This window comes from Pleurodeles waltl, chromosome 7, assembly GCF_031143425.1.
Source record: "Pleurodeles waltl isolate 20211129_DDA chromosome 7, aPleWal1.hap1.20221129, whole genome shotgun sequence".
Classification (NCBI taxonomy): Eukaryota; Metazoa; Chordata; class Amphibia; order Caudata; family Salamandridae; genus Pleurodeles; species Pleurodeles waltl.
The window spans coordinates 1,512,361,792-1,512,379,528 of NC_090446.1; the positions used below are offsets into that span (position 1 = coordinate 1,512,361,792).

At 46.9% G+C, this 17,737-nt stretch overlaps 1 protein-coding gene across 2 annotated transcripts in view; it reads right to left on the reverse strand.

Moving 5' to 3' along the window:
* LOC138246607 (phospholipase A2 inhibitor NAI-like) overlaps window positions 1–17,737 on the reverse strand; it is a 55,392-nt gene that overhangs the window by 26,797 nt on the left and 10,858 nt on the right. The gene's annotated exons all lie outside the window — the stretch shown is intronic.

The following is a 17,737-nucleotide window of genomic DNA, read 5'->3' on the forward strand; positions in this document are numbered from 1 at the left end:
AGACACGTAAATGGTTTTCCTGCAGACCTGTATAAATGTCTACGGGGATCAGTTCACTTGTAGGTAATAGGGAGAATTGTGTGCAGTGACAGAAATGACAGGATGCGGAACCTCCATATCTCATTTGTTGAGTGTGATGTTTTAGGTCATGGCCTTAAATATATATCCTACACTTGCTTTACCACTACTAAAGTTCTTCCTAGACATCTGAATTCCAGTGCTCAATCTTTTCAATAGGTTATACTACTGCCTCCCCATGCTTTTAACTTCACCAACGTAACCAAATTCTTCACATCTGCTCTGAGCCCTGTCACACACGTGGCAATGATCCCTTCTCTTGATGGCTGCTTCCTGGTAAAGCCATTGCTTAGTGAGAGCTCAATTCCACTCTCACTTATATAGTGCTGCAAAAGTTGCATCAGACCTAAAATGCACACAGTAGAAATATGCTTCTTGGACTATATGCTCCGAAGCCTAAAATGAAAGTTGCCAATAGATTCCTAGACTCGGTGTTGAGGATAGCCTCTACAGATAATGTCCATCACTCCTCTCACGTAGTAGTTGGCGAACTGGATGGAGAAATGTACATTTGCTGAGGGGGCGGCACTGCATACAGAGGAATTTAGAGGGTTGCAGAAAAAAAAACATTGTATAACTGTGGAGGTGGAGGTGGTTGGGACCATCAGGAAATGGAGGACCTGGTCACTATCTGCAGACACAGGTTGACTATACACCCCTGGAAGTTATACCTTGAAATGGGTGAGCAGAGGAACGAAAAAGGCAAGATCAGTAGCACCTATAGCACACACACTGGTGGGCTACAACGTACCTGAGGTAGTCCTAAATGGAACCCTGCAACCTCCTTCCACCGCCTACTTGTGCTATGGGAGGACTTTGATAGATCTTTATCATTGACAAGGTGGTAGCGTGGTAGCGACCCTTGACCCAAGGGTAGGTCGCTCCCCCTGCCGCTGCAGCTCCTCCAGGTTCCTGAGTTCCTGAGACCCACCTCACAGTAAGTACCCCCCACCTCCCAGCCCCTCGCTCTGCCCTGCGCTACTCACCCTCTCTCCTGCTCCTGCTTCTTTTCTTCTTTTCTTCTTCTCTGTTCTTCTGTTCTTCCTCCTCACTCCTCGTCTGTAATCTTCTTCTGTACTCTTCTTTCCCCCGTCTTCACTCTACTTCTCTTCTTCCTCATCTTCTTCTGTGGTCTTCTGCCCTCTGTTCTTCGTTTTCTGTATCTTCTTCTGTATCTTCTTCTGTATCTTCTTCTGTGTTCTTCTGTGTTCTTCTGTGTTCTTCCGGTCTTCCTTTCTTCTCTCCTTCCGGTCTTATGATCTTCCTTTCTTCTCTCCTTCCGGTCTTCTGTTCTTCTGTTCTTCTTGTCTTCTGTTCTTCTTGTCTTCTTGTCTTCTGTTCTTCTTGTCTTCTGACTTCGGCTCTTCTGCCTCCTCCGTCCTCTTCTCCCCGCCCTTCCCTCCTGCCTCATCCCCCTCCCCCACTCGCATCCCCCTCTCTATCTCCCCTATCTAACCCGTTCACTATCTACCTCCCCCACTCCTCCTATCTACCTATCTCTCTATCTCTCTATCCCACTAACTCCCTCACTCTCCACCTCCTCCTATCTTCCTATCTCTCTATCTATTTCCCTATCTATCGATTTCCCTATCTATTTTCTCTATCTATTTCTCTATCTCTCCCCCCTAACCCCCTCTATTACCTATCTTCCTATCCTCTCACTCTACCTCTCACCCTCACCCACCTCTACAACCCCCCCTCCCCTATCTTCTCAACCCTACTCCTATCTTTCTCCCCTATCTCCTAAACCTCCTAACACTCACCCCCCTCCACCCTTAAACCCCCCTCCCCCAGCTCTTCTCACTCTACCTGTCCCCCCCTCCCTCGCGCTTTCCCGCCGCGACCTCCTGCACGCCCCCGCCCCCCAGCTCCCATTCGCCCCCACCTGACCCCTCCCCCCCTCCTACCTCATATGGCTGCCGCTGCGCGACTGCGCCGCTGGCGCGCCAGAGGCGCGCCAGAGGCAAGCCCGTCTGCGCCCGTCCGTGCCTGTCCCGCGCCCAGCGCCACGACCCCTGGACCCCAGCTCTCCCAAGCCCCGCTGACCCGCTACGACCCCACCACCCTCCACGCCCTCAACCCAGGACGCTTCAACACTTGCTTCCAAGCTCACCCCAAACGCACCCATGGACCCTTCGCCTGCAACTCCTGCAAACGCACCTTCCACCACGCAACAACCATGACCACCAGCCCACGCGCCATCAACCACCTCAAGTGCATCCTAGTCAACGCTCGCTCCGTCCACAAACACGCCGTTGAACTCTGGGACCTCCTGGACTCCATAGCACCGGACGTCGCCTTCCTCACGGAGACCTGGATGAACGCCTCCTCGGCCCCTGACATCGCCACTGCCATCCCCGAAGGCTATAAGATCTCCAGAAAAGACCGCACCAACCAGGTAGGAGGAGGTATCGCCATCGTCTTCAAAGACTCCATCAGCGTCACCACCTCCACCGAAGACACCCCTCTCGCCGCTGAACACCTGCATTTTCAGATTCGCACCGATCCGAGGACCACCCTCAGAGGATCCCTCATCTACCGTCCTCCCAGGCCACGCGCCCCTTTCAGCGACGCCATCGCCGACTTCATCTCCCCGCACGCCCTCGCCTCGCCGGACTACATCCTCCTAGGTGACCTCAACTTCCATCTGGAACAAAACAACGACCCCAACACCACCACCCTGCTCGACAACCTCGCCAACCTCGGCCTCAAACAACTGGTGAACACTGCCACCCACATCGCCGGACACACGCTTGACCCCATCTTCTCCGCCAGCAAACACGTCTTCTTCAGCCACGCCTCCGCCCTACACTGGACCGACCACAGCTGCGTACACTTCACATTCCGACGCAAGACCTGCCACCTCCGCACCCAACCCATCCCTCGTCGACAGTGGAACAAGATCCCCGAAGAGCAACTCTTCTCCGCACTCGCCGCCAACCAACCCACCCTCACCACCGACCCCAACGACGCAGCCCTCAACCTCACAAACTGGATCTCCAACTGCGCAGACATCCTTGCTCCCCTCAAACGCACGCATCGACAGACCAACACCAAAAAACCTCTCTGGTTCTCTGACACCCTCAAAGAATCAAAGAAAACTTGTCGCGCCCTTGAGAAAGCCTGGCGCAAGGACCGCACCGCTGACAACATGACCGCCCTCAAGAACGCTACCCGCGAACACCACCACCTGATCCGCACCGCCAAAAGGAACTTTTTCACCGACAGACTGGACAAAAACAGACACAACAGCAGAGAACTCTTCAGCATGGTCAAGGAGTTCTCCAACCCCAGCGCCAACGCCAACGCCATCACACCCTCACAGGATCTGTGCGAATCCCTCGCCACTTTCTTCCATCGCAAGATTAGCGACCTCCACGACAGCTTCGGACACCAGACCCAACCAAACACCACCGAACCGGCATCAACGGCCATCACCCTCAACAACTGGTCCCACATCAACACGGAAGAAACCAAATCCATCATGAACTCTATCCACTCCGGCGCCCCTTCGGACCCCTGCCCGCACTTCATCTTTAACAAAGCCGACGACATCATCGCCCCGCACCTCCAGACCGTCATCAACTCTTCTTTTTCTTCTGCTACCTTCCCCGAATGCTGGAAACACGCCGAAGTCAACGCCCTACTAAAGAAACCTACGGCTGACCTGAGCGACCTGAAAAACTTCCGCCCCATCTCTCTTCTGCCTTTCCCAGCCAAATTAATAGAGAAGACCGTCAACAAACAGCTGACCACCTTCCTGGAAGACAACAACCTGCTCGACCCCTCACAAACCGGATTCCGAACCAACCACAGCACTGAAACCGCCCTCATCTCAGTCACTGACGACATCAGAACCCTGATGGACAACGGTGAAACAGTCGCCCTCATTCTGCTCGACCTCTCGGCTGCCTTTGACACCGTCTGTCACCGAACCCTAATCACCCGCCTCCGCTCCACCGGAATCCAAGGCCAGGCCCTGGACTGGATCGCCTCCTTCCTCTCAAACCGTTTCCAAAGAGTTTACCTCCCTCCGTTTCGCTCAGAACCCACTGAGATCATCTGCCCCAAGGCTCATCACTCAGCCCGACACTCTTCAATGTCTACATGAGCCCCCTCGCCAGCATCGTACGCAAGCACGACATCATCATCACCTCCTACGCCGACGACACGCAACTTATACTCTCCCTCCCCAAGGACCCCGCCAGCGCCAAGACCAACCTACAAGAGGGTTATGAAGGACGTCGCAGATTGGATGAGGCTCAGCCGCCTAAAGCTGAACTCTGAAAAAACGGAAGTCCTCATCCTCGGCAACACCCCGTCCGCCTGGGATGACTCCTGGTGGCCCACAGCCCTCGGCACCACACCGACCCCCTCAGACCACGCCCGCAACCTCGGCTTCATCTTAGACCCTCTTCTCACCATGACCAAGCAAGTCAAAGCCGTGTCCTCTGGCTGCTTCCTCACCCTACGCATGCTCCGCAAGATCCCCGCCGACACCAGAAAAACCGTGACCCACGCCCTCGTCACGAGCCGCCTGGACTACGGCAACACCCTCTACGCCGGGACCACAGCCAAACTCCAAAATCACCTGCAACGCATTCAAAACGCCTCGGCTCGCCTCATCCTCGACATACCCCGCAGCAGCCACATCTCCGCACACCTGAGACACCTGCACTGGCTCCCTGTCAGCAAAAGGATCACCTTCCGACTTCTCACCCACGCACACAAAGCCCTCCACGACAAGGGACCGGAATACCTCAACAAACGCCTCAGCTTCTACGTCCCCACCCGCCTCCTCCGCTCCTCTGGCCTCGCACTCGCTGCTGTCCCTCGCATCCGCCGCTCCACGGCGGGTGGGAGATCTTTTTCCTTCCTGGCGGCCAAAACCTGGAACTCCCTCCCCACCAGCCTCAGGACCACCCAGGACCACTCCGCTTTCCGGAGACTCCTAAAGACCTGGCTGTTTGAGCAGCGATAACCCCCCCTTTTTTCCTCTAGCGTCTTGAGACCCGCACGGGTGAGTAGCGCGCTTTATAAATGTAAATGATTTGATTTGATTTGATTTGATTTTATTTGATTTGACAAGGCAGTTATTATTGGGCACGATATTCTTCTTGTTATAGATCGTTGTTAATTCCTTCTTTTACAGCTTCGGTATATGGGAGAGATGGGTATGGTCCCGCAAGTAACTCTGAAGGTAACGTATCGACTATTGTTATTACTGATGCTCTAAAATTAATCCTACACAATTACAATGACGATGGTTACTAGTCTTGAAATATAATCCGTTGTGGCATGATGACTATTTACCAAATGTGCATTTCTTTGAAGCGCCCACTTGCACTGAAACATACAATTATAAACAACTGTATTGGAAAATGACCCTCTCTGAAGGGTCACCTCAAACCTTTTGCCTCCCTCCTCCTTTTTTCTGACCTCGTTTTTGTTGGCTTTAGGTCTCTGGGCACTTCACTACTGCTTACCAGTGTTAAAGTGCATGTGCTTTCTCCCTAAAACATGGTAACATTGGCTCATACCAAATTGTCATTTTTAATTTACCTATAATTCCCTAGTAAAGTGCACTAGATATGCCCAGGGCCAGTAAATTAAATGCTACTAGTGGGCCTGCAGCACCGATGGTGCCACCCACATAAGTAGCCCCTTAACCATGTCTCAGGTCTGCCATTGCCAGGCTTGTGTGCACAGTTTCACTGCTGATTTGACATGGCACTTGCCAAGCCTTAAATTCCCCTTATCTTACACTTAAGTCACCCATACACCCCTAAGGTAGGCCCTAGGTAACACATAATGCAGGGTTCTATGTAAGTAAAAGGCAGGACATGTACTTATACATTTTACTTCCCAAACTTGTTTTTCACTTCTTGAAGCCTGCTCCTCTCATAGGCGACCATTAGAGATGTCCTTTTATGCTTTTAAGTGGTAGTTTCTAATCTGGGAGGAATACACTCATCATATTTGGTATGTTTGAAATGGTAGTGAGAAATCCTACTTACTGCTGAAGTTGGATTTTAGATTACTATTTTAGAAATGGCACTTTTATAAAGCAGGCATTTCTCTGCCCTCACTGCCATCTGTGCCCTACAGCCTGTCTCCAATCCACGTTTGGTCTGGGCTGGTCACCAGCTCCCCTTGTGCATTCCACCCAGACAGCCATAAACTCAGGCCACACAGCTGCATCTGCATTCATCTGCATACAGATGGGTTTCCCTGGGCAGGAAAGGTGGAGGGGCTCTCACTTACACTAGAAAGGCCAGTGGCCTGGACTCACACAAGGGACTGATTACCTCAACCGGTGCTCCTGGCAGACAGACCTGGGTTCAAAGGGGAACTTGTGCACTTCAAAACCACTCTTTGAAGGTCCCTTAACTTCAAAGGTACTTTTGGGTATACATACTGGGTCCGTGGCCCCACCAAATCAGACACTTCGGGACCTACAACTAGGCTCCGTCAGAGTGACTGACTGGGTGCCCAAATGCTGCTTCGGGACTGCTTTGCTGGAAGGACTGCTTGCCTGCTTGTTACCCTGCTGCCTGCTGACTCTGCTTGAAGGACCCTGCCTTTCTCCTCAAGTTCTCCCCAAGGGTTTGGGATGCGCTTGCCTACTGTTCCGAGGTGTCAGGGCTATCAAGTACCTCGCCAAAGAAGAGAAAATCCAGTGCATTGTAAAACTGCTGCAACGCCTGCAAAATACGACACAACACCTGCCAGAATGATGTAGCACCCTTTGTCTCTGCTCAAGGCCTTCTGGGTCTTTCACACATCATCCCTAGGCATCAATATACTTCCACATTGCAGTGAGGAACCAAGGCTGCACTCCTGAAAACCGAAGCATCACCTTGCAGAGTGGAAAGAAACAACACATCACCATGGATGCACCAGAAAAATCAACGCACCGCTTTTCATTTCAACGCATCTCCTCCTCTGCAGCCTCTCTCCATTGTTATTTTTAATGCATCCCAAGTACTGTATGTTAAAAGGATACAATCACTGATTCTTAAGGATTGAGATTCAGTTAAACCTGTTAAAAATGATATCTTGACTTTTGCATTTTGGATTATTGTCATTTTGGTCTTATTTTATTCAGATAAATATTATCTATTTTCCTAAATTGGTGTGGAGTACTTTTTGTGGTGTTTTCATTGTGTTACTATATGAATTATTGCACAAATACTTTACACGTTGCCTTCTAAGTTAAGCCTGCCTGCTCTGTGCCAAGCTACTGGAGAGCGAGCACAGGATAATTTAGGTTGAGACCCAATTTCTAACATACTGCATATGTTATGTTTTGAAAACCAATAAACAAATTAAAAAAAAAATGCAAACAGGAGCAACAGCACAATCTGTGTATTCACCTTTCTCTATTGACATACTATAACGTTCTCCAGAGAGAAAGCCCATCAATATGGCCTAAAACAATTTGAACAGAACAGCGGCTTGTGAATTTGTCACCTTGTAAAGCAAAGCTCTAAATTTAAGAGACATACTTAGACCCCTTGGAGTCTATAAAAGCTTTCATGATAATATTACTGTTTGAGCCCTCTAGACTCAGCAGATTGATGAGTCTCAAGTATGTTTCTTATTGATCATTAGAACTCAGAGACAAAGTGTAGGAGGCTGGCCTCGTTTGTAGTGAGTAGCTAAGGTACTTAAACCTTATACCAGGCCCAGTTATCCCTTATAAGTGAGATGTAGTCAGTGTCTAGAAGCCAGGATCTCTAGGGGTAGCATGGATGAGCAGCCAAGGCCTAACTAGGAGACATAATAAGCTCATGCAGTACCACTGTAGTCACACTGTACTCACACACATGAAAGAAAATACTCAGTGTTACACAAATGCCAAAAATACCTTAGAGACTATACTCCCTTAGGAGGTAAGTAATATACACAGTGTATACACTAGAATGCAGAAATAGATGTAAAAACACTTAGAAAACAGTGCAAATAGTGAAAATTACAATAGTTAGAAATGGGCCTCGGAAAAACACATACCATACACTAAAATAGTGGAATGCGAAAGTCGGTTTCCCACCTGGGAAAGTGTAGTGTGTAGAGGGGTGCTAGGTGTGTAAGAAAATGCCAAAGGTAAGTAATACAACCCATCCCAGAGCCCAAGAAAGCAGAAGTAAATCACAATAACGTTCCTAGAACACACAAGAACGCATGATAGAAGATTTTGCAAGAACCAGAAGAGACTGCAAGACACCAACAATGGATTCCTTGATCTGAAGACCTGTGAAAGAAGGGGACCAAGTCCAAGAAGCACTGAAAAGTCCAGGAAGAAAGGATCCTCTGCTAACCCGGATGAAGGGGTAAAAGCAGAACCACCGGTGAAGAAGAGCAGTCAGTACTGCACCCAAGAAGATGGATGTGGGTTCCTGGTTGGTGCAGATGATGTCCCACGCCGGATGGATGATTGCAGTCTAGTTTATAATCGCTGGATTCCGCCAACAAGCTTTGCAATACGCAAAGCTTGCATTAGTGGAAAATGGCGCTGCCCAAAACCAGGAGGGAGCTGGTGGCTTCTACCCCAAAGGGGGAGACAGAGGGGATTATTTGCAATTCAGACAGCCCTCAGAAGACCAGGCAGCACACACAGGTGTCCCACAGCATGGGGAAAAAGAAGGTGCAAAAGGAGGCCCATGCAGTACCACACAGGAAGCTGTGCATCAGAGAAAGGAGTGCTGGGGGCTGAAGCTGCATGGTGCATGAAAACCTTCATGGACGGATGCTAACAAGCCTTGGCAAATGCAAAACACGCGTTGCACTGGGGTACTGTCTTGCATGGGGAGGCAAGCTCTTACCTCAACCAAAGATGGACAGCTGGACTTCAGGACCATCGGGAAAACCTAAATCTACCACCCATGTTGCTAGATCCATGCACGTCTTCAAGAGAGGGCACCTAAGCCACCTGTTGTGGCTTTAGAGGGGTGCCTGCTGAAGCAGGAAAGTGATTCCTTCACTTCAAGGGAGATTCCTTCATTCTTCTGGTGCAGGCTGAAGGCAGGCAGTCCTCAGAGGATACATGACCTGGAAATAGTTGCAGTTGCTGGCAGGAGCTTAAGATAAAATGTTGTAGATGTCATCTTAGCTTCTTTGTTGCAGTTTGTGGAGTTCCTGGAGGGTCCAGATGCAGTTTTGTCGGTAGAAGGTGAAGTAAAGGATGCAGAGAATTCCTGCTGGAGTTTTGCAATCCGAATCTGAGGAAACACCCAGGGGAGAGACCCTAAATAGCCCTGAAAGGGGGATTGGTCAGCTACATAGGTAAGCACCTATCAGGGGAGGGCTCTGACATCACCTGCTGGCACTGGCCACTCAGATTCTCCCAGAGTGCCCTGCCAACTTGGAATCCAAGATGGCAAAATCCAGGGACACTCTGGAGGAGCTCTGAGCAACACCCCTGGAGAGGTGATGGACAGGGGAGTGGTCACTCCCCTTTCCTTTTTCCAATTTCGCACCAGAGCAGGGACTAGGGGTCCCTGAACTGGTGTAGACTGGATTATGCGAGGAGGGCACCATCTGTGCACTTGAAAGCATTTCCAGAAGGTCTTGGAGGCTACCCCTCCCATGCCTGTAACACCTATTTCAAAAGGGACAGGGTGTAACACCCCTCTCCCAAATAAAATTATTTGTTCTGCCTTCCTGGGCTAGAGCTGCATGAGCAACAGGAGGGCAGAAACCTGTCTGTGAGGTGGCAGCAGCTGGGGCTGACTGGAAAACCTCAGAAGGCTGGTATGGCAGTACTGAGGGTCTACTGTGGAGCCCCCAGACTGCATGGAAATATACAACCAATGCTAGAATCAGCATTGGGGTATAATTCCAAGATGTTAGACTCCTTACATGGACATATTCAGAGTTGCCATTGTGAAGTTGGACATAGGTATTGACCTATGTCCAGTGCATGAGTAAAATGGCATCCCCGCACTCATGAAGTCCAAGAAAATGGTCCTGGATGACGTGGGGGCACCTCTGCTAGCGCAGGGGTGCCCTCACACACAGGTACTCTGCATCCATCCTTCAGGGTTGGAAGGCCTAGTATATGGGTGACTTACAAGTGACCGGGTGTAGTGTAAATAGCTGTGAAATGGTGCATGCACCATTTCACACAGGCTGCAATGGCATTACTTTAGAAACCTTTGCATTTGCTCCCAATGGGTGGCAAAAGTAATGCTGCAGCCCATACAGATCCCCTGGAACCCCAATTCCCTGGGTACCTAATTATCATATATACTAGGGACTTATAAGGGGTGAATAGTATGCCAATTTGGGATGGAATACTGGGTTACCAGTATGCAGTGACAGAATTTAGAGGAGAGAGAGCATAAGCACTGGGGTCCTGGTTAGCATGATCCCAGTGACACAGTCATACACACTGACATCAGGCATAAATTGGAGGTAACATGCCAGAAAGAGGGTATTTTCCTACACAAAGTTAGTACAACCACTCATGATCAAGCCCAAACTCTTGACTGGGGCTTGGACTCCAGTGCTATTGGGGTGATCTCACCTCAGTACTTCCTATTTCATGTTCAGATCTTTCTTTCTAACTGGGTATCCTTAAAAGACAGGGTAATAAATCCTGAATGTCAAAGTGGACAATTTATAAAGGGATTTTGGAAATTCCAGGCTCCCTTAGAAGCCAATATACTATCAGCATTGTTATTTACCACTACAGAATGGGTTTGCATGAGCGTGGCATATTTGACAAGAACTCTCTGGATAACATTGTTGAGAATGTATAACTGTCAAAGGCTGGAAGTAAGGATTTCTACTAATCCTGGACTTGGCTTCGTTGAGGTAAGGCTGATGCCTTCCTGGGGCCACAGTGCTTTCATATGATTACTAAAGAACATGTGAAGGGCCTTTGTCTTCAAAGAAACGTCTGAGTTTGGGAGGTAAAAGCCTCTCAGCTTAATGAACCTACAACTGATTGATGACTCTATTGCGTAGGCTTTCATTATTCAAATGAGACTACTGGATTTTGAGTGGCAGAATCACCCGCGGTGTGGGAGACTGAGTCCAATCCACTGCGGGTGACACCTGTTGCTCCAATCCGGGTTTTGCTCCGGCTAACTAGCAGTGCCTCATCTCTACCAAAGGATAGTGATGATTGGGCAGCCGAGCGCATGACATACGAGGCTTCTGAAGGAAGTCGTGGTTACTCAGGTCGCATCTGGTTCTCTCAGTTACAATTCAGTCTCATATATAAATGACAAGCAGAGGCAGTATATGTTTCAATAATGAGTTTAATAAAACAACTGCATCTTAGATAGCAAAGTGTGAGCTGCAATAACCAGGGTGACACAACATGACATGAAATTGTGACGAGAAGAGTGAAGCATAAAAACAACGCTATCATTATGTCACTATGATCGATGGACTATTTCCTATCCAAGTTGTAATTTGACCACAGCATGTTAAGTTCTAATTCTGCCTTTCAGGTTCCCCTGGGAAGACATCAATCCCCATACCTGAACAAAGGCCTTTCGTCTGCGTTAGCATTTGTAGGGAAGCATCCAGTAATCAGCATACAGTTGTGGTTCCCCGACTGGAATCTCCCTCTAACATGTAAGGGACAAGGAAGGTTTTATATAATAAAACAGAGATAATGTCCCTATGTTAGGATTTTCGGGTCCGCTGCAGTATCTCTGTCTCATTATATTTAATGGCTCCTCAATACCGTACACAGAGACGTCCGTGGTACTGAGGATTTCCACCCCAGCTGCATAGGCTATCCTATTTGTTGATGGAGGTTGTTCAAGCTTGAACTTTAAAAGGAAGGCCCTATTTGGTGTACCTTCTCTGAACTTATATTTTCACTACAATGGCGGATCCACAGCAGGTACAAATGGCGGTTAATATGAGACATCCTCTAACTGCACATTTATTAGCCAATGGCTTAACGCTCCAGGGCGGTCCAGTCACATTTGTGGTGGATGCCCATGCAGCTTATAGAACAGAACTTTTTTATTCTTGGGTCACATTTCCAGCAGTTGATGGGAATATGAATACATTTCATTATTATACACTTGCACATACACCTGGACAAAACAAAGCTTACGCATATTTAGAAATACCATTATCTTATCAAGAACATAATAATTGGCTTGATGGCGCCGTACCCCAGACAATTTTACCAGTAAGGATAGGTCATCTAAGTAATGATGGTCCTATCTGGCCTTTATTGGCCACCTATACACCACATCCTGCAGTTGCAAATTTAGCGGTAGATGAGGTTTGCGGTTTATATACTGAATTAACAGTGATATATAGACGATTAGTACAATTTGTAATGCAAACACTAAATACAAACCCAGCACGTGCTGCTCCAACACATCCACATGCAGCAACGCCAGGTATAAATCCAGTGACTGTACATTCGATTATGGCTGAAGTACCTGCCAAATGAGGGGAAACTCCGTTTTGGTTAGCACAAAAGATTAATGCGCTGGAGGCAGTATTTCCCCATATGGGACCTCAGGATAAACATAGAATATTAATGATGTGCTTGCCTTTTGGGATGGTCCCTACAGTAGATAACTGTAATACCTGGGGCACGGTATTTGCTGCACTCTATACAACCACACATGGTACACCAACACTTTCCAATTTACTGGAAGTGTTGAAAAAATTCAAGATGAGTATGGGGCTGCCCGGCCCTAGATTTGGGGATGCAATTGATGGGAAATTTTGCCACTGTATCCTCAATCATTTTAAGTAATCTTAAAGGGAAAGCGGTAGCACTTGCAGTGCGCATGCAGCTCCGTGACGTTCCTCAACAGAATCAGGAACGAGAGCTGCCCAAAATCATCGCAGAGACCTATTCTAGTATCGATCGAGATAGCTTAGGGTCCAGACCATCTAAACCACAATTTCAGGGAAAATCGAGTAAAGATTCCCCCAAGCAAGCACCTGGGGGTAATAAGAACAGTGGGATAAAAAGCAACAAACTCCTAAAAAAGAAAGGAGAGAATCTCTGCGTATTGAGACCCTACAGAATAGATATAATCTCAGAAATAGAGATAATATAAAAATGCCTGATAGATATCAATATACTGATACACTCCAATGTTGTTCCTTTCAGGACGTATCGGAAAAACGAAATTAAAGAGGTGGGCGATCAGAGTGAAGGACATAGTACATGAAACCGAGGGAGGAATCACAATGCTCTTCGGCGGTTTCTGTTAAAAAAGAAGAGAAACCCGCCCAACAAAAACCACAATTCAAAAAGAAAAAAGTGGCAGAAGTCACAGTCCGACATGCCACTCAAGAAGAGGGTCCTCTTGAAGAACAAGAAATGGGCTCTAGCACTGCTAGACAGCGCGGCAGAGGTCACAATAGTTCACCGGAATCTTCTAGAGCATCTGGAGGTGAAAGCAACTGATGACTTTATACAAGTAGAAACTGCGGACATGTGTGTCTCCATGCCTGATAGGGTATTTAAAGTAATGCTACAGTTAGAAGGAGACATTGAACGCGTAATAGACGCAATCTTTTGGGATTGCGTGGTAAACATATATGATGTTTTGTTGGCCGAACAAGATTGGCCACCTGAATTTGTCTGTACCTGCCCATATGGAGAAGATGTCATTAAGCCTTCCTTCTCGCCCCTTGTTCCAGAGGAACTCGCCAAATCCTATTCTATTGAATGGGTTTTGGCACAAGCACCCGCATTATACAGAAAGCACATAGGATGGGATAAAAAATCTCCCTGCCATGTAACAAAAATTGCCTTCCTCAGCGTCCTGTTCCTGGGAAATGAGCTGTCAAGTGAAGGAAAGAGCATAGCGCCACAATTCTTGGAGAAAAAGAGCACAGTTACAACCACGAAATTCAAATAAAAAACTCCAATCTCTATTGGGTTTCCTACATTTTGGCAGAACTTACATTCCAAATTATGCTACACGCACAAAATCTTTATTTGATCTAATACGTCCTGATTTTTCAAGTAAATTCTGGACAATTGAACATACACGCATGCTTCGAGATTTGCAAACAGACAAGCTTGCAGCACAGCACTTACACACGAGGGACAACAAAACACATTTGGTCATCAGAGTAATAGCTGGGGCCATCGGTTTAACCTATGTGACATTCAATGAATGTAAGACAGTCCTGATAGCATACAAATCATACTTATATTCAGCGGCAGAACAACGCTTTGCTCCCAGAGAGAAAATTCTCACTGCTGTGCAGATGGCTGTCATTAAAGAAAGACCTCTTGCCCAAGGAAAACACATTATTGTCGTTTCTCTGATCCCAGCCCTGGAGGCTGTTACAAAAGCCAGCTTTCCAAACGCAAAAGTATTACATCCACGTTGGATACAATGGGCTACGTCTCTGACAGCCACTGATGTAGACTACATTTTTGACCCAAAGTTACAAACTCAAGAATACCCAGTTCCAGCAAATACATTGCCCATTGAACAATACCATAGAGTCATGTACACCGATGGCTCAGCACAACCTGCAATTGGTACTAAACACCAATATTCTGCTACTTGCGCAGTCGTAAGTGGCTACATGGGGGTGATAAATTTTGTCCTCTACATACCTTTACGCAAACCCAAGGGGATTGCACAGCACAGTTGGCAGAACTAAAAAGCTCTGCTGATGGCACTGGAACACACGGATCCTGCACAGCCTATGCTGATTGTTTGTGATTCATATTATTGTGTCCAGTCCTTTAATTAAAATCTGCATTATTGGTGCCAGAATGGGTTCAGAGATTCCAAAGGCAACACCATCAAACACAGACTTCTGTGGGGGAAAGTAGAAGATCTGAAAGAGGCGCTACCAAATGTCCACGTTGTACATACACTTGGACACCAACACATTGCGATACACGTTGCTGGAAATACATTGGCTGGTGAAGCCGCAAAGTCAGCAGTTGCTGTGGCCACTGTAGCTTCAGTGACTCCTTTGAGTTCAAAACCGGACGCAGATATTTGGGCTGCCGTGACAGCTGCGACTGATGGTATGCCCTATCCTAAAGGATTTCCTAACAAGTATCATTACCGAATTGGAGGTATGCTGAACGCTGAGGTTAATATACCAGGAGTAGGTGTACGAGACATTCCAAATAGTGATATAAGATCACAATTGATTAAAGCAGCGCATGAGAGGGTGGCATCTGCCAATGCTGGTGTGGCGGCTACAATCTCGATCTTGCTGGCCAGTCATTGGTGGCCAGGTCTTTACAAAGAGACCAAGCAGTATGTCCTTTGTTGTGACATATGTCAACAAATTCAAGTATTCACTGCCAAGCTCCCACCGCCGACACCCCTCTTAATTTCAAACAAACTGTTACAATGTGTGTACTTGGACCACTGTGGTCCCTTAACACCAAATAGTGCATATAAATCTATTTTAGTCGCTGTTGATTCATGCTCCAGATTTTTGTGGGTGTGGCCACAATGCTCAGCTGACGCTTGGACTGTTATTCAAGATTTGCGAGTCTTTATCAGTACATATGCAGTTGCAGCTTTCCATTCGGACCAGGGCCCTGCTTTCCCCTAAAGGGCATTCAGGGACGCCATGGCTTCGTTGGGGGTCCAACTCCAGTACTTGTCTCCATTTCATCCTGAGTGAAATAGTGTCATGGAGCGACTAAACTGTGATTTAAAGCAATCCTTAACAGCCACAGTCTTAGGTACGGGTTGTAGTTGGCTTAACCACCTATATGGAGTCCAGAGAGCACTAAATAATCTGCCTTGAAGGTCCCTAGGGGGGTCGTACTTCATATGAGTGCCTATTCGGACATCGAATGTATGTTCCGGATCTTGATGGTCCTGGCGTGGAGGCGGCAGAAACACCCTTTGACATAAATGAACGTGTCACTGTCTTACAGGAATTGCAACAGTTCCGTGATGATAATTCTTCTATCAGTGCCACCTCAACAGGAATTAAGGATGTGACAGTAACATCTACCGGCTGGATTCCCAAAGTTGGTACATGAAAAAGTCACTGTGAAAAAGGAATTTGGCCCTTTTTATCGAGCACCAGTCCCAGTACTAGGGATACACGGTACCAGAACTATAATTCTACCACCGTTGGCAGGTGCCAAAGAAAATCATTTTGTCTCCATCGACAATGTCAAACTACACCATGTGGCTGATCCTACACAGCTGTCCAACAGGAATATCCAGTAGCTCCTGAATACCTCTCACTACTGGTGAAGAAGTTCCTCTACAAGTCATTTATACCAATACCTAATCCTCCCCAAGCTTGGGGAGGGTGGAAGATGATCTTGCATTGGTTCCACTAACATCAAACAATTTACAAATATTTGACCAAGTCGGCTCAACTCCAACACAGACGGATGGTGCTATCTATAGTGTGCCACCACAGGAAACACCAACTCCACCACTGACCACTGCTCCACCATTTGCAAGAACTGCCTCTATATATTTTGCCGACTTCAATGATGACTTCTCAGACTCATTTGCCTCTTCGACAGCTGACTTGCCAATTGCACGTAAGCTAAAAAACTGGCCTAAAGAAACATATTCTGTTTTTCCCTGGAACTATCTATGGCTCTCTTTGACTCTCCAAGCATTTTTTCTTTGGATCGGTTTTATCATTACCTTTTTCTTACTAATACATAGTCACTTTCTTCCTGAAAATCAACAGTTGAATTGGTGGAGGAGGTTTTAAAGCCACATTTCTCATCACATAAGGTCCGAAGAGACTTGTCATTTGTGAACATTTCCACAGTAGCAATTTCTGATGGGATTGTTTGGGACAGAGTAATGTTTGATATATGTGGTCCCATGGAAGGTATTCAAATACCGTATGTGTTCAAACTATCAATGAATTATATAGTAATACCAGGCATTGTTTCTGATGATTAGGATGTGAAAACAGTTGATTCCATGATGACTGAATTGCAATATTATACTGTCTTTGAAACGGAAGATGTTTATCAATTTGAAGAAAATTATGGTGATATGTTTTGCCATAATTATTATGGGCACCATTTCATACATAGAGCGAGCAGCCCCAAAACTGTTTTTAATTACACGCAATGGGAACATTGTCTGACTCCACCGCAGGGGAGTTCCAAAACGTACTCTGAAAAGTTTGCATATTTTTCTGGGCACAATGTGAAAAATGCTGAGGCATATTATTTTAAAGTACCACCTACTAAGGATATACATATATTAGGGACCAATACGAAATGTATATATTCGGAATTCTTTGATTCCCGGTTGTCTATAGAAGGCTATGAATATTGGCTGAAAACAATCGATCTGAAAAGTGTGTGGGGAACAAAAAATTGGCAAATTAAGGGAAAGGAGGCTTTGTTTAGAGCATGTCTTATTCCTGTGCAAATGATCTTTTTAAACAAAACAGTACAACAGACAAGTTGTTTAGGCGTAGCTAAAATTAAGGAATTAAACGCGCCCAGTATACCTGCCCCCGCAAAGTTTTATAAATGACAAAAATATACAAAGGCAACTGAAAATCAGCTCGATGAATGGGTCCTGAATGGTATGTTTAATGCTTCACTGACACATCCTGGCGGGTGGTTATTGTGGCCAATGGATACCAATGGGTGTCATCAACATTTTATTAACTCCTCGGGGGGTTTTAGAACTAGTAGGCCAGACCCTCACTATATTTCATCCGAACATGC